This window comes from Hemitrygon akajei, chromosome 18 (genome assembly GCF_048418815.1).
Source record: "Hemitrygon akajei chromosome 18, sHemAka1.3, whole genome shotgun sequence".
NCBI classification, from domain to species: Eukaryota; Metazoa; Chordata; class Chondrichthyes; order Myliobatiformes; family Dasyatidae; genus Hemitrygon; species Hemitrygon akajei.
In genome coordinates this window covers 68,422,899-68,446,251 of record NC_133141.1, presented here as the reverse complement: position 1 = coordinate 68,446,251, position 23,353 = coordinate 68,422,899, and positions in this window count along the sequence as shown.

Genomic DNA, 23,353 nt, shown 5'->3' with positions numbered 1-23,353 from the left:
GACAATCATATGATAGTGAGATACTGTAGAAGCTACCCTTAACCCTAGTTGCTTTTGCATTTTCTGCCTGATGGAAGACAGAAGAAGAGAGAATGTCCAGGGAATATGGTTCTTTGATTATGCTGGCTGTTTTCCTGAAGGCAGTGGGAAGTATAGACAGAGTCCATGGAGGGCTGGCTGGTTTCCATGATATACTGAGTGGTATTGTTCACAACTCTGTGCAGTTTCTCGCAGTCATGTGCAAAGCAGTTGCCGTACCAAGCCGTGGTGTATCCAGATAGAATGGTTTCTATAATAAAAGTTGGTGAGGGTTGATGGGATTTCAGTGAATGGTGGAACAGCTTCAAGGGACCAAAGAGCCTCCTTCTGCTCCCCATGTTATGGTTGAGAACTTCTTCTTAACCAATGTAGAAGGGAAGAAGCTTCAATCTCTACCACTGGGTTCATATTGTCTGTTGGTGAATTTCTGTTTTACGAGACTGCCAATATTTTGTAACGAATAAATGATAATTAGAACAACACCATCATCATCATTATGTGCCGTGTGGTATGGCATGGTCGATCATGGTTTAATCTACCTGTGGGGAAGACCCCCTTCACGCTGCTCTTCTTAAACTTTTGTCTATCCATGACCATGATTGTTCTTGGCATTTTTTCTACAGAAGTGGTTTGCCATCACCTTCTTCTGGGAGTGTCTTTAACAGACAGGTGACCCCCCCCCCCCCCCCAGCCATTAGTAATACTCTTTAGATGTTGTCAGGTTGTCTGCCTGGCAGCAGTGGTCGCAGAACCAGGACTTGTGATCTGCACCGGCTGCTCGTACCACCATCACCACCTGCTCCCATGGTTTCACGTGACCTTGGTTTGGGAGGGGGGCTAAACAGGTGCTTCATTTTGCCCAAGCGTGACCTGCAGGTCACCACCTCACCACCCAAGAACAACAACAGTGTGACTAAATTGCTGCATTTAAGAGACTGCATTGCTGCATTTAAATTTAAAAGACTGGACTATTGATCCAAACACATAGGTTCAAATCTCATCATTGCAGCTGGGGAATTTAAATTAAATTAATTAGAATAATATAGGATTAATAAACGCTCATTAATAGAAGCCAACAGAATCAGCTGGTAATAGAAAAGTAAGCCAGAATTTTGTCTACATGCTGTAGAACACAGAAAATAGAACATTATAGCACAATACAATCCCTTTAACCTATGAAGTTGTGCTGACCTTTTAACTTATTCTAACCATTCCCTCCCACATAGCCCTCCACATTTCTATCATCCATGTGCCTATCTAAGAGTTTTTAAATGGCTCTAATGTATCTGCCTCTACCACCACCCCTGGCAGGGTGTTTCACACATCCACCACTCTCTGTGTAAAGATCTTACCTCTGACATCTTCCTCCGTACATTCCTCCAATCACCTTAAAACTATGCCCCCTTGTATTAGCTACTTCTGCCTGGGAAAAGATCTCTGGATGTCCACTCTATGCATCTTATCATCTTGTCCACACTTCTATCAAGTCATCTCTCATCCTCCTTTGCTCCAAAGAGAAAAGCCATTGTTCGCTTAACCTATCATCATAAGGCATGCTCTCTAGTCCAGGCAACATCCCGGTAAATCGTTCTGCTCATTCTCTAAATTTGTCAAAATCAGACTGAAAATAATGTCACTGTGAATTCATATTTGTATTCACATTAACACAAAGCAATTTTGCGCATATTTATTGTGACTTAATGCCAATTACTACTGTAATAGGATCAGCCTTAAGCAAAATTCTTATATGGGTTAGAGAATATTTTCCTGATTAAATGTGGAAAATAGCTAACCAGTTGCATACAGCAAAATGCCACAAATATCAATATGGTAACTACCAGGTAACAAGGGGATAGGAGATAATATTGGCCACATCACCTGGAGATCCTGCAAGCAGAGAGCTCACCTCTCCAATAGCTATCTAAGATGATGGGGAGCATCTATGGAGAGGAATAAACAGTCAACATTTCGGGCCAAGACCCTTCATCAAGTCTATTATTCCCCTCCATAGATGCTGCCTGACCTGCTGTGCTCCTTCAGAGCTTTGTGTGTGTTACTTAAGACTTTCAGCATCTGCAGAATCTCTTGTGTTTAAGATGAAAGGGCCTCTTTCTGACGTCTCAGCTGCCACATCATAGCACATCCACAGCCAAGTGCAGCTGGGAATATCAGACATTTGGGAATTGGCCACCATCTTACGGTTCAGGTACCAATGGCAGTTACTAAATCACAACTAACACCTAAAAGCAGAGTTTTAATGTAAAATATTTCCCTTTTTTGAATAACCAAACCCATCATCAAAAACTGGGACCATGCTGAAACGAGAGTCTTTTGGAAGCTAACTTTGTTATTAATAATTTAGAGTCTCTATAGTGTGTACACCTGTTATTGAAAGGGATCATCTGACAATATGAGTCAGAGTAGCTATTTGGATCATTCACATGAATCTTGTGGGAATCTGAAACACAAACACACCCGGCATACACTGGGAACAAATCTTCTCTTCAGTTCAGTCGGATGGTGTGGGCATTGCCATTGTCCTTCACTTCCTGCCCTTGAACTGAGTGACATTTTCTGAGGTCAATTTAGTGGTGTCATATCCCGGTGATTTTGCGATCCAGAAGTGAAGAAAGAGGCAGAAAGCTTTTGATTATGGCTGTTTTATCAAGTGTTACAAGAATATCTCATACTCAGATTAGAGATAAGCAACATTCCAGTGATAACAGTTAACCTATAAAATAGCCAGATTCAAGTGACATGACACCTGGCAGGGAAAACTGAGAGCCTTCCAGAAAGTGCAGAATCAGAGAAAAGAGGTATTAGTTATTCAAGGGGATTATCTGACTGGATGAGTCTGAATAACTATCTGGTTCATTCTAATGAACCCTGTGGGAATCTGAAACACAAACACACCCAATTTAGCCTGGGAACCAATTTTTCTTTATTTCAAAGATTAACATAAATTTATTGCCATATGCTATCCTGAGATTTATTTTCTTGCAGGCATTTACAGTAAATACAAAGAAATATAATAGAATCAATGAAAAAGCTACACACAAACAACGACGGACAAACAACCAATGTGCAAAAGACAATAAATTGTGCAAATACAAAAAGAAAAAAGCATAATAATAATAGATAAATAAGTTAAAAAATAACATTGGGAACATCAGTTGTATAGTCATTGAAAGTGTGTCCATAGGTTGTGGAATCAGTTCAGAGTTGAAGTGACTGAGGTTACCCACACTGGTTCAATAGCCTAATGGTTGAGGAGTAATAACTGTTCCTGAACCTGGTATTGTGAATTCTGAGGCTCCTGTACCTCCTTCCTGATGACTGTAGCAAGAAGAAAGCATGGCCTGGATGGTGGGAACTTGATGATGGATGTTGCTTTCTTGTGACAGTACTCCTTGTAGATGTGCTCAGTGGTGGAGATAGCTGTGTCTATTACCTTTTGCAGGCTACCATTCAGTTGGTTGATGTGGGCATCATCAGCAAGGCTGGCATTCAATGCTCATCACTTCCTGCCCTTGAACTGAGTGACCTTTTCTAAGGCCTGTTTAGTTGTGTTGGATCCTCAAAATTCATAGTTCGAAGTAAATTTCCTAACTGGCAGATCACAATCTGTGTGGATTGGTGATAACATTTCCACCTTGCTGACGATCAACTTTGGCGCACCTCAGGGATGTGTGCTTAGCCCACTGCTCTACTCTCTCTACACCCATGACTATGTGGCTAGGCATAGCTCAAATGCAGTCTATAAATTTTCTGATGTCTTATAGAGGGATCAGAAGTGGAGAGAATGAGCAATTTCAAGCTCCTGGGCGTCAATATCTCTGAGGATCTAACCTGGACCCAAAGTATCAATGCAGCTGCAAAGGAAGCATGAAAGCTGCTATATGTCATTAAGAGATTTGGTATGTCACCTAAAACACTCTTAAGTTTCTACAAATGTACTGTGGAGAACATTCTAACTGGCTGCATCACCACCTGGTATGGGGAGGGAGGGTGCTACTGCACAGGATCAAAGTAAGCTGCAGAAAGTTGTAAAATTAGTCAGCTCCATCATTAAGGACTGAGAAGCTTCTAGAAAATACAGAATCAGACAAAAGTGAAAGTCATTTTATTTGTCACATACCGCATACATCGAAACAGACAGTGAAAAGCATCATTTGCATCAAATCAAATCAGCGAGGATGTGCAGGTGTCACCACACTTCTGGTGCTGACATAGCTAACCCTAAATGTACATCTTTGGGATGTGGGGGAAACCAGAGCACCCAGAGGAAATCCACATGGTAACAGGGAGAAGATATAAACTCCTTACAGACAGCAATGGGAATTGAACCCCGATCTTAAAGCTGGTACTGTAAAGCAAGGTGACCCGGCAATTACTAGAAAATTAACTGAATAATTACATTGTATCAGTGAATATATAAAAATTACAAGCAAGCAGATGAAAGTTTACAAGAAAAATACTCGAAAGATAATAATTTTACATTACCTAATCCAACAGTGCTCACTGTGGTTCTAGAGTGATGTTCAAGCTGGACTGGGTAAAGAGGATGATTTCAACTCCTAAGGTACATCAGTGAACCCAATTAATTTTTATAGCAAACCATTAACTTCATAATCCTGATGACAAATACTAGTTTTTAATCCCAGGCTTATTTAATAATCTAAATTTAAATTGCTATGGTTTACTTTAAAATCATTATCTCACTCAAAGCCATAGTGCCCTGCCCTGCTATTTTAAGACTAATAAACATTCCCTCACTACAATATGATGAAGTTTTTACCTCACAATCCACCTTGCACCTTATTGTCTGCCTTCGCTGTAACTGTAGCACTTTTGTTTGCATTCATTTATTGACTTCCTTTGTACTACTTCAATGCACTCATAATAAAATGATCTTACAGAAGGCATGCAAAGCAAAGTTTTCACTGTACCTTGGCACACGTAACAGTAAGAAGCCAACTTAATTTAGTGGGTCTCATAACTCATTTCTGAGGAAGATTTTCATGAAGGATAGCAATGTTTCTCCAGAGGTCAATGAAGAAATATGGGGACGGGGGAAAACCAGCCAATTTGCAAAACAGCAACCTACAAAGAAGCACTGCAGGAACTCCTCAGGACAGGCAGCATCTATGGAGGGAAAATAAACAGTTGATGTTTCAGTTTGAGACCCTTCACCCAGAGCAGAAAGAAAGAGGAGAGACAGCTAATATACATTTTCAAAATCAGAATTAGGATTAATATCACTGGCATATATCGCGAACTGTGCTGTCTTTGCGGCAGCAGTACATTGCAATACATAATAATAGAAAAGAACTATGAATTACAGTAAGTATAAATATATATATATAAAAGTTAAATTAAATAAATTGTGCAAAAGAAGAAATAAAAAGGTAGTGAAGTAATGTTCAAGGGTTCAATGACCATTCAGAAATCAGATGGCAGAGGGGAAGAAGCTGCTCCTGAATCAATTCAATTCAATTCATGTCAGTTTTAATTGTCATTTAACCATGCGTGAATACTCATGAATACAGCCAAACAAGACAGTTTTACTATGGGTCAATGTGCAAAGACACAACAGTTACACACAGTAAGCACACACAAGATAATAATCATGTAATAAGAGCCCTGACGCACCCACCCACTCGCCCCCCCATGACGCCACAGCTTGATGCTCAGTCCTCGCACATACAAGTCAACAAGTCAATAAAAATACAATGACACAGAATATGCATATATATCATACAGACCCCCCAACCCATTGGCTTTGAGCCCTGTCCTCGCCCCAACACCCAATTCCTACTGTACGAATCTGCGGCTTTGAGCCCAGTCCTCGCATATACAAGCACATATAGAATATTAGTAAAAACACAACCACACAAACGTATATGTATATAGTCCAGACCCCTCAGTCCATTTGAAATCTTCAGTCACCACATCTCCGTTACGTTGCCCCCAGCAGAGCATGCCACTTCTTTCAGCAGCTGAGAAGCAAGCGACCCAGCAGTTTGAGGCCCTGTGTCCGTTGAGTGGAGCCAAAAACAAAAAATCTGCAGTCAGCCATGACAGAGCTTGTTTTCTGCTGAGCGAAACATTGGAAGGGCAGCTCCGACTTTGTTCTGGACACTGTGCTACAATGCCCCCAGTGAACTGCAATGGCTTCGTTCCTTCGCTCTGGGTGGCTACAAATAGATGGCACTGAGACTTCAGGCCGACCAGGTCCTGTTCATTGAGATCATTGAGTGTGTGCCTTCAGGCTTCTGTACCTCCTTCCTGATGGTAGCAATGAGAACAAGGCATGACCTGGGTGATGGGGGTCTTTAATGATGGACACAGTCCTTAATGATTTGAGGCATCGCTCCTTGAAGATGTCCTGGATACTACAGAGACTAGTGCCTATGATGGAGCTGACTGAACTTACAACTTTCTGCAACTTATTTCGATCCGATGCAGTGCCCCGCCCCCAGCGCGCTCCTCTCCATACCAGACGGTGATGCAGCCAGTTAGAATGCTCTCCGTGGTACATCCATAAAAATTTGCAAGTATGTTTGTTGACATTCAAATCTGCTCAAGCTCCTAATGAAATATAGCCGCTGTCATGCCTTCTTTGTAGCTCCATTGATATGTTGGTCTAAGTTAGATCCTCAAAGATATTGACACCCAGAAAGTTGAAATTGCTCACGCTTTCCACTTCTGACCTCTCTCTATGAGGACTGGTGTGTGTTCCCTTGTCTTACCCTTTCTGAAGTCCACAATCACTTCTTCGGTCTTACTGATGTTGAGTGCAAGGTTGTTGCTGCGACACCACTCAACTTGCTGATATATCTCACTCCTGTATGCCCTCTTGTCACCATCTGAAATTCTGTCAACAATAGTTGTCAGCAAATTTATAGATGGCATTTGAGCTGTGCCTAGCCACACAGTCATGGGTGTAGAGAGGTAGAGCAGTGGGCTAAGCACACATCCCTGTGTGCTAGTGTTGATTGTTAGTGAGGTGGAGATGTTATTTCCGATCCTCACAGATTGTGGTCTTCCAGGTAGGAAATCGAGGATCTAGTTGCAAAGGGAGGCACAGAGGCCCAGATTCTGGAGCTTAGCTATCAAGAATGGCTGTGTTAAACGATGAGCTATAGTCAATGAACAGCATCCTGACATAGGTATTACTATTGTCCAGATGATCTATGGCCGTGTGAAGAGCCGATGAGATTGCATCCTCCGTAAATCTATTGTGCCATAGGCAAATTACAGTGGGTCCAGGTCCTTGCTGAGACAGGAGTTAATTTTAGCTATGACCAACCTCTCAAAGTACTTCATCACTATAAGTGTAAGTGCTACTGGACGATAGTCATTAAGGCAGCAAATCCTCTCTTCTAGGGCACTGGTATGATTGTTGCCCTTTTGAAGCAGGTGGGAACTTCTGACTGTAGCAAAGAGAGATTGGAAATGCAGTATATGCATTGTTCCATATTCCAGCATCTTCAGTCTCTGGTGTCTTCAATTCTCACACAGAAAGGCCCAGGAAATACTAGAGTGATTAGTTATCAGGTAATTGTGTTAAATACTGGACATATCACCTGGAGCTGTGAGCTGGCATTTCCAATACCCATCCAAGAAGATTACATATTCTCATCCCTCAATGTATTTTTCAGTTGAATTCCTTCGCAGTTTTATCAATGATCTCTGATTCTGGTCTTCTCTATGGAGAGGCATTGACTTCATCTGCATCCTATTTAGACCCTGCATAATGATCTCCATCACGTTGCTTCTCAAAGGTTTGAAGTTCAAAGTTCGATGTAAATTTATTACCTAAGTACGTATATGTCATGAAATTCATTTTCTTGCAGGCAAGAAAATAAAACAAGAGTTTATGAGAAACTATACAGACTCACAGGTGAAGAGTTGCCTCACCTGGAAGCATATAATTCTCCGAAACTTCCACCATCTCACCACCAAGCCCATCTTTCCCTTCCCCTCGCCCCACTTTCCTCAGGGATCGCTCCCTACATGACTCCCTTGTCCATTCGTCCCTCCCCACTGATCTCCCTCTTGGCAAGCAGAACAAATGCTACACCTGCCCCTACACCTTCTCCTTCACTACCATTCAGGGCCCCATACAGTCCTTCTAGGTGAGGTGACACTTCACCTCTGAGTCTGTTGGGGTCATTTACTGTGTCCAGTGCTCCCGGTGTGGCCTCTTTGATATCGGTGAGACCCGATGTAGATTGGGAGACCTGAGCACCTATGCTCCATCCACCAGTGGCCATCCATTTTAATTCCACTTCCCATTCCCATTCCGATATGTCTATCCATGGCCTCCTCCACTGTTATGTGAGGCCACACTTAGATTGGAGGAACTGCACCATATATTCCGTTTGGGTAGCCTCCAACCTGATGGCATGAACATCGAATTCTCGAACTTCCAGTAATGCCCCCTACCCCCTCCCCTCACCCTTTTCCCTCTCTGACCTTATTTCTTTGCCCACCCATTGCCTCCCTCTGGTGCTCCTCCCCACTTTTCATTCTTCCATGGCCTTCTGTCTCTTTCACCAATCAACTTCCCAGCTCTTTACTTTATCCTTCCCCCTCCAGATTTCACCTATCGTCTTGTGTTTCTCTCTCCCCTCCCCCAACATTTTAAATCTACTCCTCAGCATTTTTTCCTCCAGTCCTGCTGAAAGGTTTCGGCCCAAAATGCTGACTATTTTTTTCCATAGATGTTGCCTGGCCTGCATTCCTCCAGCATTTTGCCTGTGTTGCTCACAAAGCACTCCAATGGGTGATGAGGATGGCTCAGCACATCATTGGGACACAGCTACCGACCCTGGAGACAATCTACAACTCTCAATGCTCGTAACGTCATTAAAGACCCATCCCATCCCAGACACTGTCTGTTCAATCTCTTGCCATCAGGTAGGGGATACAGAAACATCTCAGCCCAGGCAGTGAGACTGAAAAACACCTTCTTCCCGAGGGCCGCTGTGCAGCTGAATGATGTCACACCCCAGCTAGCCAATGGCCTTTGAGTTTTGTAGACTAATGAGGTCATCTGTTGCTTGTAAATATAGGAATTTTGAAGGATCCCACCTACCCTGCTCATACAGCGTTTGTCCCTCTCCCATCAGGGAGAAGGATACCTAGCATGCATGCCAGGACCACAAGACTCAAAAACCAGATACGTACTTTCCACAAGCAGTAAGGCTGATCACACCCCCAACCACCACTACTTTATCATTTCCTGTCAGAGTCACCTTCTGTACAGACACTCCTGTGCCTAGCGTCTCTTTATTGACACAATCAATCTATGTATATAAGCTATCTTAAGTATTTACATTTATTGTGTTCTTTATCTTTGTGGTTTTTTTTGTGCTGCATTCGATCAGGAGTAACAATTATTTCAGTTTTCTTTACATTTGTTTACTGGAAAAGACATCAAACAATCCTGAATTTTGAATCTTCAATCTTGAATCTTGACCGTTGATGAACGGAGGGAATGTAATCCCTCAGAACACAAGGACTCTGCCGCTGGACAGAACGTCAGCTAGAAAAGAGATATAATTGAACTGAGCTAGGTCTCTGGCCCAGAGCAGATGGCCAATGTGGAATGTATACCATTCGTTTCGGGGGTTTAAAATTTTTCATTACATTCAAATTTGAAGCACCAAAGTGCCACTTTAAAGCTTAACCTTACATTAAATTACCACAAGGCCTGGGGCTAACTGTTCATTTTCCTTTTAAAATGGAGCTGTGCAAATCACAATCTATTTATATCTCCTTGAAGTTCAATGCAAGCTGTGGATTAATGAAGTGCCTGCTTTGATGCATTGCTATGATGAAGCTCTCGCATTTCACTGATGTCAAATTTACAATAAAATTGCACCTCAAAATGGAGTGATTACAGGTTATGCCCTCCTTTATCACCTGTCTCTGGTTTTCTTCTTCTTCCCTTTCTTCCATGGTCTGCTGTCTTTCCCTATCAGATTCCTTCTTCTTCAGCCCTTTTTCTCTTCTTCCTATCATGTCCCAGCTTCTCAGTTCATTCCCCCCTCTCCCACTCTCCCATCTTTCCCCTCACCTGTTTTCACCTATCACCTTTGAGCTTGTACTCCTTCCCCTCCCCCTACCTTCTTATTCTGGCTTCTTCCTCTTTCCATTGTCCTGATGAAGGGTCAAAGCACAACAGCGGCAATATTTCATTAGGAGCTTGGGGAGTTTTGGTATTCACCAAGAAACTCACAAATTTCTACAGATATACCGTAGAGAGCATTCTAACTGGTTGCATCACTGTCTGGTATCGGGGAGGGTGGGCACTGCACAGGATCAAAATAAGCTGCAGAAAGTTGTAAGTCAGTCGGCTCCATTATGGGCACTACCCTCCCCAGATTCCAAGACATCTTCAAGGAGCGATGCTTCAAAAAGATGGCACCCACCATTAAGGACCCCCATCGCCCAGGACATGCCCTCTTCTCATTGCTACCATCAAGGAGAAGATACAGGAACCTGAAGGCACACACTCAATGATACAGGAATAGCTTCTTCCCCTCTGTGTCCAATTTCTGACTGGGCATTGAACCCATGAACTCTACCTCACTACTTTTTTTTCTCTCTTTTTGCACTACTTATTTAATTTAACTTATAAAATATATATACTTCCTACTGTAATTTGCAGTTTGTATTATTATATATTGCAATGTACTGCTGCTGCTTAATTGCAAATTTCACAACATATGTTGGGCGCCAAAAAAAAAGCACCTGAACGGAGCCTCAGTGCTCACTTGTAAGTCCAACCAGAGATATCGTCCAGCATTTTGTTTTGTGCTCAGTTCTTGATCCAGTTTTATTCCGTGTCTTGAGCCTAGACCCGGATACTCCAGCATTTGGGTCCAAACCATCCTAGTCAAGGACTCTTGTCACAGTATGATTGAGCCAGTATGGACCCAGTAGGGTATCAATGTCTTTCATCTTTTGCAACCAGCCACTGCAAGAAGATTTCCAGACAGAGCCTGGAGAGATGAATCTTCTGGTGAGATGACAGTGAATTTTTTGGTTAGATGGTGGCGCATTCGAAGGCAGCAGCCTCTCAGGGGCCAACCATAGGTGCACTTTTCTTTTTAAAATGTGTTTTTTTTTAATGATCTTAGGACTATATCGGACTCCACGAGAAACGGGTACAGCAGGTCAACCGCATTGATGAGCTGATCGTTGTTCTGAGCAGCTGGGTGGGGCCAATGGACGAGTTGGAAAAGGAGAAGCTGGCACTTGGGTCAGAGAAGGAGAAGCCGGTAGACAGACCAGAAAAGGTGAAGCTGGTGAGCGGGCTGGAGAAGGTGCAGCCGGCTAACAGGCCAGAGAAGTGAAGCCAGTGGATGGGCCGAAGAAGGTGAAGCTGGCGAATGGCTGGGAGAAGGAGAAACCTGCAAATGGACCAGAGGAGATTCAGAGGAGCTGACCCGGGTGCAGACCATGCTGCTGCCATCAGCTACTTGAAGACATCAGAGTTGATGCGCAAAAGCAGCGTGCGGTGTAAACTTTAGTGACTGTCTCGGACGTTTCTCTTGCGATTGCAAGACCTGTTGGACATTGATAATGCAGGCCTGTTTCCCTTTTTGGTGGAGAGAGGCGACAAGGCAGCAGCGTAGCCTCGGTTGCAGCGAGGACAAGGCCTCAAGCAGGCTCGCCTGCTGCTGCAGTCCAGGTGAGGCGATGGTGTAGCGTGGAGTCTGTGCTCACTTGGGAGCTGACCTTTCCTGTCAGTGCTGCCCCCAGTGTTCGACCGGTGGAATGACAGGCTGGATTGCCAGGAGCTGCAGCATCAGTTTGCATGTTGCTCAAGGACTTGGACTATACATGTGTTTTCTTGCATAACGATATGTGTTTATTTTCTCTCTCGCTATTTTGAATCTATGGTTTGAATGCTAAATAAGCTTGATTGGATTTGATTTGATACATGACCTCCAGGTAGCCGTTTGTCAACTTTCACAAGCAGGAAACCAGAGTTGCTTGGGAGAGACAGCTGGCCCCTCTGTGGAGCCAGTACATCTTCCAACCCCCGAGAGATTCCACAGTGACCTGAGCTTGTGCCATGGCTTCCTCATTCAATGCTCACTAGTATTTGAACTTCAGCCATCCCAGCTCTCTTCGGAGCATGGAAAGGTGACCTTCGTTATCTCTTTTTTGACTGGAAGAGCCCTGTCCTGGGTCACTGTGCATTGGGAATGAATGTTGGAGGTTTTCTTGGATTTGAAAGAATTCATGGGTACTCTGAGGAAGTTGTTCCACCTCCATGCTGGTATAAGCCAAGCATTGGACCACTTGATGAAGATTCAACAGGGTGGACAATGTAATCAAGTTTTGGACCTTGACCCAAGAGTGACTGAAACAGGGAGGCCTTGGCCACTCTATACTGCCACGGTCTCTGACAGGAGCTGAAGGATACCCTTGCCTTGGGAGAGCCAGCAGAGGATTTAGAGGCTCTGATCAACCATTCCCTTCATCTCGATAATCGTCTGGCAGAGCATAAGTGGGACTACATCAAGAGGTCAAAGAGCCCGAGCCTGGCTCCAGCGTCAGAGTCGAGGCTGCTGCAGGGAAGCAGGTCACCTCTGGGTGAAGTGTCCGAAGCTGCAGCTGTCAGGAGAATTGTTAAGACTGTCCAGTATCGGGAGGACTGTGGCGATAGCAGCCACTACCCCCAAGCTCGCAGATTATGGTGTCATGTTGAGGGTATAAACCAACAAGAAGATAATGCTTTTTTGGACCCTGGGGGAGCTGGAAATTTCCTGGACTTGGGAAGTCATACCACTTGGCTCAACTTACCACTGCAGCAATTGACCCAGCCCATGCCTACAACTGTCTTACGGTCATCTACTTGGTTCTGGGCAGATCTGGCAGCAAACATTGGCCTTGCAGATGAGGATAGAAGATCATGAGGAGGGCATTAGTTTCTATATCATTGATTCTCCTTACATACCCATGAACCTCAGGCACCCTTGGCTGTCCCAGGCTTCCGTAAACTGGAAGGAAGGGAGGATCATTGCATGGTCCAGTCACTGCACAAAGGTATGATTTTGGCTTGGTATTCGGACTCCCATATTCTCCCGAGACCAATGGCTGACAAGGGGGCAGACTTCTGTTCAGGGTAACCTGGAGCCTACAGGAAACCCAGTCCTGCCTTCAAGGGCAGACTAGCTGGCTCTAGGTTGGTGAGACCCAACCCTGTCCAGTCAGGGATGCTCTTGAACTAGATCTCTAGTTCAGGAGCACGCCAAGGAGATTCCCAAGCAGTCTGGAACTCTAGCAGCTAAGCTAAAGAGCTCCAGTTGCCAGGTCCCATCTAAGGGGAAGGCTCCAAAATGGAGACCCTTGGAGCCAGGTCCCAGGAGCATAAGGACTATTTGCTGCACCTCGCTGCCAATGTCTGAGGATATAGACTGTGATTTGGCCTCTGTTTTCACTAAAGACTCTTGTGAACTTATGCAGGAGACTCTGGGTTCTGCTGAATCACCCCTGCTACCTATGGAGCCTCAGAAGTAGTCCTCGGAGAAAGGTTCAGGGGTAATTGCAGCACCAAACCCTTCCATCTACAGAGATTTGGAAGAAGTCTTCAGCAAGGGAAAGGCCTCGTTTCTTCCGATTCTCAGGATTCTCAGGATGAGGCTTTTCATTCCAGGATGAAGGAGATGTCTTCCTTTTTTAAACAAAGGGGCTTCCCTTCTTCTACCATCAACTCTGTTCTCAAACGCATCTCTCCCATTTCCCGCACATCTGCCCTCACCCCATCCGCCCGCCACCCCACTCGGGATAGGGTTCCCCTTGTCCTCACCTACCATCCCACCAGCCTCCGGGTCCAATGTATAATTCTCCGTAACTCCCGCCACCTCCAACGGGATCCCACTACCAAGCACATCTTTCCCTCCCCCACTTTTTCTGCTTTCCGCAGGGATCGCTCCCTACGCGTCTCCCTTATCCATTCATCACCCCCATCCCTTCCCACCGATCTCCCTCCTGGCACTTATCCTTGCAAGTGGAACAAGTGCTACACCTGCCCTTACACTTCCTCCCTCACCACCATTCAGGGCCCCAGACAGTCCTTCCAGGTGAGGCGACACTTCACCTGTGAGTCGGCTGGTGTGGTATACTGCGTCCGGTGCTCCCGGTGTGGCCTTTTATATATTGGTGAGAGCCGACGCAGGCTGGGAGACCGTTTCGCTGAACACCTACGCTCTGTCTGCCAGAGAAAGCAGGATCTCCCAGTGGCCACACATTTTAATTCCACGTCCCGTTCCCATTCTGATATGTCTATCCATGGCTTCCTCTACTGTCAAGATGAAGCCACACTCAGGTTGGAGGAACAGCACCTTATATACCGGCTGGGTAGCCTCCAATCTGATGGCATGAACGTTGACTTCTCTAACTTCTGTTAATGCCCCTCCTTCCCTTCTTACCCCATCCCTGATTTATTTATTTTTCCCCTCCCCTTTTTTTCCAGCATCTGCAGATTTCCTCGTGTTTGCCTCGTTTCTTCTACCACACTGACCCTATGACTGCCTGGAACTTGTCCTCAGTGGGGTTGATTATACACGTTCTCAGGCCTGGAGCGAAGTGCTCTGGAGGAGTATATGAAAGAGGCTCTTGTTTTGGGATTCATTTGGTCCTCCACCTCTCCAGCCAGTGCCGGCTTCTCCTTTGTACAGAATAAGTTCGGGAGCCTGTGGCCATGCATTGATTATAGAGGGCTGCATCACATAACGGTCAAGAATCGTTATCCTCTTCTACTCATGAATATTGCCTTCAAGATTCTACAATGGGCAAGAGTATTCTTGAAGCTAGACTTGCTGAGTGTGTCCAATCTGGTTCGCATAAAGGAAGATGATGAGTGGAAGACAGCATTCAACACACTCACAGGGCACAGTGTAACTAGTTGTGCCCTTTGGCCTTGTGAATGTGCCAGCAGTTTTCCAGGCTTTATAAGCTACATGCTCCTGGATGTTCCCCATAAGTTGCCTTCGTCTACTTGGATAACAACCTAATTTTTTTCGAAGTCCATGGAGGAGCACGTCGCTCATGTCAGAGATATCCTAAAAAGGCTACTTGATCATGGACTTTACATCAAGCTGGAGAAGTCTGACTTTCACATAATCACCATTTTCATCATCTCAAATGGCAATCTCTCAAGATGGACCCTAGTAAGACACAGGTATTCGGAGATTGGCCACAACCATTCAGTGTGAAGCAAGTCCAATGATTCCAGGGATGTGTCAACTTTTACTGAAAGTTCATCAGAAACTTCAGCTTAGAGGCAGCTCCACTGACAGTACTAAACAAGAGATTCATGGGCCTTTTTGTCTGGACTACCGAAGTGGAGGCTACTTTTGCAGAGCTGAAACAGCAATTCTCAACAGCTCCCATTTTGGTTGCATCTAACCTGGACCTTCCCTTTATCGCGGAGGTAGACATCAGAGTGGGTGCAGTGTTCTCTCAACAGACACCTTTGGGCAATAACCTGCATTCTTTTCCAGGTGGTTATGCCCAGCAGAGGTGAACTAGAATGTTGGAAATAGAGAGCTGCTTGCCATCAAGTTGGCTCTGGAGGAATGCCATCACAGGCTTGAGGGGCCAAGAACCCTTTAATTGGATGGATGGACCACAAGAAGCTGGAGGCCAAGAGACTGAATTCCAGACAGGCCAGGTGGTTTCTTTTCTTTAACCTCTTTAATTTTGCCCTGACCTATTGACCGGGGTCAAAGAACCAGAAGCCAGATGTCTTGTCCCGCCAGTTTGACGAACATAAAATGAGCAGAGTAGACTTCAACAATTTTGCTCCAAGCCTAGGTGATAGTGCCAATTTATTGGGCAATCAGCACACTTGTTCGCAAGGCCCAGGCGCAAGGGTAGGTTCTTCAGGAGACCCTCCAGGTCAGCAGTTTGTTCCTAGTTCTTTCCAGTCTCAGGTCCTTCAGTGAATAGACAATATACAATAAACAATAGGTACAAGAGTAGGCCATTCGGCCCTTCTAGCCAACACCGCCATTCACTGTGATCATGGCTGATCATACACAATCAGTACCCCGTTCCTGCCCTCTCCCCATATCCCTTGACCCCGCTATCTATAAGAGCTCTATCTAACTCTCTCTTGAATGCATCCAGAGACTTGGCCTCCACTGCCTTCTGGGGCAGAGCATTCTACATATCCACCACTCTCTGGGTGAAAAAGTTTTTCCGCATCTCTGTTCTAAATGGCCTACCCCTTATTCTTAAACTGTGGCCTCTAGTTCTGGACTCACCCATCAGTGGGAACATGCTTCCTGCCTCCAGTGTGTCCAATCCCTTAATAATCTTATATGATTCGATCAGATCTCCTCTTATCCTTCTAAATTCCAGTGTATACAAGCCCAGTCGCTCCAATCTTTCAACATATGACAGTCCCGCCATTCCAGGAATTAACCTTGTGAACCTATGCTGCACTCCCTCAATAGCAAGAATGTCCTTCCTCAAATTTGGAGACCAAAACTGCACACAATACTCCAGGTGTGGTCTCACCAGGACCCTGTACAGCTGCAGAAGGACCTCTTTACTCCTATACTCAATTCCTCTTGTTATAAAAGCCAGCATGCCATTAGCTTTCTTCACTGCCTGCTGTACCTGTACGCTTGCTTTCACTGACTGATGTACAAGAACACCTAGATCTCGTTGTACTTCCCCTTTTCCTAACTTGACTCCATTTAGATAGTAATCTGCCTTCCTGTTCTTGCCACCAAAGTGGATAACCTCACATTTATCCACATTAAACTGCATCTGCCATACATTTGCCCACTCACCCAACCTGTCCAAGTCACCCTGCATTCTCATAATATCCTCCTGACATTTCACACTGCCACCCAGCTTTGTGTCATCAGCAAATTTGCTAATGTTACTTTTAATCCCTTCATCTAAATCATTAATGTATATTGTAAACAGCTGCGGTCCCAGCACCGAACCTTGTGGTACCCCACTGGTCACAGCCTGCCATTCCGAAAGGGACCCGTTAATCACTACTCTTTGTTTCCTGTCAGCCAGCCAATTTTCAATCCGTGTCAGTACTCTGCCCCCAATACCATGTGCCCTAATTTTGCCCACTAATCTCCTATGTGGGACTTTATCAAAAGCTTTCTGGAAGTCCAGGTACACTACATCCACTGGCTGTCCCTTGTCCATTTTCATAGTTACATCCTCAAAAAACTCCAGAAGATTAGTCAAGCATGATTTTCCCTTCATAAATCCATGCTGACTCGGACTGATCCTTCTACTGCTATCCAAATGTGTCATAATTTCCTTTTTTATAATTGACTCCGGCATCTTTCCCAACACTGACGTTAGGCTAACCGGTTTATAATCCCCTGTTTTCTCTCTCCCTCCTTTCTTGAAAAGTGGGACGACATTAGCCACCCTCCAATCAGCAGGAACAGTTCCTGAATCTATAGAACATTGGAAAATGATTACCAATGCGTCCACGATTTCTAGAGCCACCTCTTTAAGTACCCTGTGTGGTGAACTACATATACCTGTCTGGACACGCCCCCCCTGCTGACTGCTCCTGTGGCTCCTCCCACAGACCCCGGTATAAAGGTGATTGGAGGCACAGCCCCTTCCTCAGTCTCCAGGATGTTGTGTGGTGGTCACTTGCTGCTTGTTCTTTCTTCCAGCCAATAAAAGCCTATATCTCACCTCACATCTCCGAGAGTTATTGATGGTGCATCAATTTTATTGGCTGGAAGTTTTAAAACATGGAGAGTATTTTACGTTCGGAAAAATTAGACTTGGACCCCCAAGCTCCAGAAGCAGCTCTTGCCTTTGAACTCTGGCTTGCATGCTTCCAATCATACTTGGAAGTGATTCCAGTGACTGAGCCTGCCACAATACACAAAATCCTCCTTTCCAGGGTCAGCCCGAAAGTATTCTCCCTTATCAGGGACCTGCCGACCTACCAAGGGGCACTGGACGCCCTCAAAAGACAGTACCTGCGGCCGGTGAACACCGTCTACGCAAGACATCGCTTAGCGACGCGGTGGCAACGAACCGGCGAGTCGAGCAGGGAGTTTGTCCGAGCCCTACAGACACTCGTGCGGGCCCGCGACTGCAGGGGACTGACGGCGGAACAGCATGCGGAGCTCCTGGTACGAGACGCCTTCATTACAGGGATCAGGTCAGTGTACGTGCGCCAGTGGCTGTTGAAAAACGCCGATCTTACCTTACGCTCAGCGATCGAGATGACCGACATGTTGGAGGCTGCTCTGCACAACGCTGATGCTGTCCAGCCACGCGATCCCCCGCCGGTTCCGTGGACGCTGCAGACCCCGCCACCGGCGAGCGAATCAACCTCAGCTGCTGCCAGTCGTGTGTTCACGAACTCCCCAAAACCGACCACAGCTGCTGCCAGTCACAAGTCCGCACAATGTTACTTCTGCGGACTCGAAAAGCACCCCGAAAACGCTGCCCGGCCCAAGAAGCTACCTGCTCCAGCTGCGGAAAGAAGGGCCACTTCACCAAGGTCTGTAAGTCGGAACCACGAGCGGGGGATCGGGCAGCGCCGCGTGTGAGGCATGGGGGCCGCCATCTTGGTCGCCGCCATCTTGCCTGCCCGCCTCGTGCGAGACATGGGGGTCGCCATCTTGGTCGGCGCCACCTCGCACCACCTATGACCCACAGGTGTTTACCGGGCACCAAGATGGCGATTCAACTCTGGCCTCCGTAACCATCGACCAAAGCGTTCCACACCAGCTTGCAAGGTCAATGTTGGACATCCTGGGGGAGGGGCACAGGACTAGCTGCCTGTTTGACACGGGCAGCACTGAGAGTTTTATTCACCCGGACATGGTGCAACGCTGCGGACTCGTGACACGGCCGGTAAGCCAGAGGGTCACCATGGCTTCTGGGTCGCATTCCACAGACATCCGGGGGGGTTGTGTAGCGACATTGGTGTGCAGGGCACAGAATATCGGGACTTTGCGCTACTGGTCATGCCTCAACTGCGCTCACCTGTGCTATTGGGGCTGGACTTCCAGAGCCACCTCAAAAGTGTGACTATAGCATATGACGGGCCCCTCCCACCACTCACTGTCAGGAATCCTCAGTTTTGTGGGACTTCGTCATATACCCCGCTACTGACCACACACACACACCGACCCGCACATCCCACCCAACACCATGCCGACAGCTGCGCTACTGACACCACTTGCAGCCTCTCCACCCTCAAGATCCCTCCCCCACCGCTGTTCACCAACCTGACCCTTGACTGTAAACCTGTGGCAACTAAGAGCAGGAGGTACAGCCCGGGGGACAGGGCCTTCATTAAGTCGGAGGTGCAGCGGCTGCTCAGGGAGGGGATCATTGAGCCAAGCACAAGTCCTTGGAGGTCCCAGGTGGTTGTTGTTCGGACCAGGCAGAAAAATAGGATGGTCGTGGACTATAGCCAGACCATCAATAGGTTCACGCAGCTTGACGCGTACCCCCTACCCCGCATCGCGGATATGGTCAACCAGATAGCTCAGTACAAAGTGTACTCGACCATAGATCTGAAATCCGCTTACCACCAGCTCCCCATCCGCCCGGAGGACCGCCCCTACACCGCCTTCGAGGCGGGCGGCAGGCTCTATCACTTCCTACGCGTCCCCTTCGGTGTCACAAATGGTGTCTCTGTCTTCCAGAGGGAAATGGACCGGATGGTGGACCAGTGCCAACTGAAGGCCACATTTCCCATATCTGGATAACATCACCATCTGTGGTCACGACTGGCCGGATCACAACGCCAACCTCCAACGATTTTTCCAAGTGGCCGAAGTCCTGAACCTTACTTATAACAGGGACAACTGTGTGTTCGGAACCACCCGACTCGCTATCCTTGGGTATGTCGTGGAGAACGGGGTCATTGGCCCTGCCCCGACTGTATGCGTCCCCGTTAGAACTCCCTCTTCCCACCACCCTCAAAGCCCTCAGACGGTGCCTGGGCTTCTTTTCCTATTACGCCCAATGGGTCCCCCATTACGCAGACAAGGCCCGCCCCCTGGTCAAGTCTACCACATTTCCCCTCTCTGCCGAGGCCTGCGCGGCCTTCAGCCGCATTAAAGGGGACATTGCCAAAGCAACGATGCATGCGGTGGACGAGACCATTCCCTTCCAAGTAGAGAGTGATGCCTCCTACTTCGCGCTGGCCGCTACCCTCAATCAGGCAGGAAGGCCGGTAGCATTCTTCTCTCGTACCCATCAAGGCCCTGATATTCGGCACTCCGCGGTGGAAAAAGAAGCCCAGGCCATAGTGGAAGCTATTAGGCACTGGAGGCACTATCTTGCCGGCAAAAGGTTCACCTTGCTGACCGACCAGCGCTCAGTTGCGTTCATGTTCAGCAACCAACAGCGGGGCAAAATCAAAAATGATAAAATTTTGCAGTGGAGAATAGAACTCTCCACCTACAACTATGATATCCTGTACCGGCCTGGAAGGCTCAATGAGCCCCCTGATGCCCTATCCCGGGGAGCATGTGCCAGCGTGCAGCTCGACCAGCTATATGCCCTCCATGCAGATCTTTGCCACCCGGGGGTTACCCGATTTTACCATTTCGTGAAAGCCCGGAACCTGCCTTACTCCCTTGAGGATATCAGGACGATGACCAGGGACTGCCAAGTCTGCGCTGAGTGCAAACCGCACTTCTACCATCCTGAAAAGGTGCAACTTATCAAGGCCACCCGCCCCTTTGAGCAACTGAGTGTTGACTTTAAGGGCCCCCTTCCCTCCACTGACCGCAATGTCTACTTTCTCAACATTATCGACGAGTACTCGCGGTTCCCCTTTGCCATCCCCTGCCCCGACACCACTGCCACGTCCGTCATAAAAGCCCTGCGCCAGCTCTTCACTCTGTTCGGATATCCCTGCTATATCCACAGTGACAGAGGGTCCTCCTTTATGAGTGACGAGCTCACCAGTACCTGCTGGCTAGGGGCATTGCTACTAGTAGGACCACGAGCTATAATCCCCGGGGAAATGGACAGGTGGAGAGGGAGAATGCCACAGTGTGGAAGGCCACACTTTTAGCCCTTAAGTCAAAGGGGTTGCCGGTCTCTCGATGGCAGGAGGTCCTCCCTGAGGCACTCCACTCTATCCGCTCTCTGTTATGTACGTCCACCAATGCCACCCCTCACGAGCGCCTATTCTCTTTTCCCAGGAAGTCTGCCACTGGGACTACCCTATCAGCTTGGCTGACATCCCCAGGGCCAGTGCTGCTCCGGAAACATGTGCGGAGCAATAAATACTCCCCACTGGTCAAGAGGGTTCACCTACTACATGCGAACCCCCAGTATGCCTACGTGGTCTTACCTGATGGGCGGGAGGACACGGTCTCCATCCGTGACCTGGCGCCCGCAGGAGCAGCAGACCACTACCCTGAACACTCCACGGTAACTATGAACCCTGTACCCGAGGTGACAACGTGCATACCAAGCCCTACACAGACTCCTCACGACGCTCCCATACCGGGCGCCTCGCACACTCATATACCAGGCACCTTGCACACGCATGAGGGATCACTGACGCCTAGTGGGCTGACACCTCCAGTCAGGCCGGAACCAGCACAACCACCGTCTCCGGTGCAATCACCACCGGCACCTGTGCAATCACAGCCGGTGCTACGTAGATCGCAGCGACAGATTCAACCACCTGATAGACTTAACCTGTAAATATACTTGTAAGAAACTTCGCCCCATGGGGACTCTCTTTTAAAACAAAGGGGGAGTGAATGTGGTGAACTACACATACCTGTCTGGACACGCCCCCCCCGCTGACTGCTCCTGTGGCTCCTCCCACTGACTGTGGCTCCTCCCACAGACCGTGGCTCCTCCCACAGACCCCAGTATAAAGGAGATTGGAGGCACAGCCCCTTCCTCAGTCTCCAGGATGTTGTGTGGTGGTCACTTGCTGCTTGTTCTTTCTTCCAGCCAATAAAAGCCTATATCTTGCCTCACGTCTCCGAGAGTTATTGATGGTGCATCACCCTGGGATGCAGACCATCAGGTCCCGGGGACTTGTCAGCCTTCAGACTCAACAGTCTATCCAACACCGTTTCTTGCCTAATATAAATTTCCTTCAGTTCATCCTTTACCCTAGTTCCTTTGGCCACTATTACATCTGGGAGATTGTTTGTGTCTTCCCTAGTGAAGACAGATCCAAAGTACCTGTTCAACTCATCTGCCATTTCCTTGTTCCCCATAATAAATTCACCCATTTCTGTCTTCAATGGCCCAATTTTGGTCTTAACTATTTTTTTGCTATTCACATACCTAAAGAAGCTTTTACTATCCTCCTTTATATTCTTGGCTAGTTTACCTTCGTACCTCATTTTTTCTTGGCGTATTGCCTTTTTTGTTATCTTCTGTTGCTCTTTAAAAGCTTCCCAGTCCTCCAGTTTCCCGCTCATCTTTGCTATGTTATACTTCTTCTCTTTTATTTTTATACTGCCCTTTACTTCCCTCGTCAGCCACGGCTGCCCCTTACTCCCCTTAGGATCTTTCTTCCTCTTTGGAATGAACCGATCCTGCACCTTCTGCATTATTCCCAGAAATACCTGCCATTTTTGTTCCACTGTCTTCCCTGCTAGGGTATTGTTCCATTGAACTTTGGCCAGCTCCTCCCTCATAGCTCCATAGTTCCCTTTGTTCAACTGTAATACTGACACATCTGATTTTCCCTTCTCCTCAAATTGTAGGTTAAAACATATCATATTATGGTCACCAGCTCCTAATGGTTCCTTTACCTCGAGGTCCCTGATCAAATCCAGTTCATTGCACAACACTAAATCTAGAATTGCCTTCTCCCTGGTAGGCTCCAGTATAAGCTGTTCTAAGAATCCATCTCGGAGGCACTCCACAAACTCCCTTTCTTGGGGTCCAGTACCATTCTGATTTTCCCAGTCTACCTGCATGTTGAAATCCCCCATGACAACTGTATCATTACCTTTGCGACATGCCAATTTTAACTCTTCAATCAACTTACACCCTACATCCAGACTGCTGTTTGGGGCCTGTAGATAACTCCCATTAGGGTCTTTCTACCCTTAGAATTTCTCAGTTCTATCCATACTGACTCTACATCCCCAGATTCTATGTCCCCCCTCGCAAGGGACTGAATATCATTCCTCACCAACAGAGCCACCCCACCCCCTCTGCCAGTCAGTCTGTCCTTTCGATAAGATGTATATCCTTGAATATTCATTTCCCAGGCCCTGTCCGCTTGAAGCCATGTCCCAGTTATTCCCACAACATCGTACTTGCCAATTTC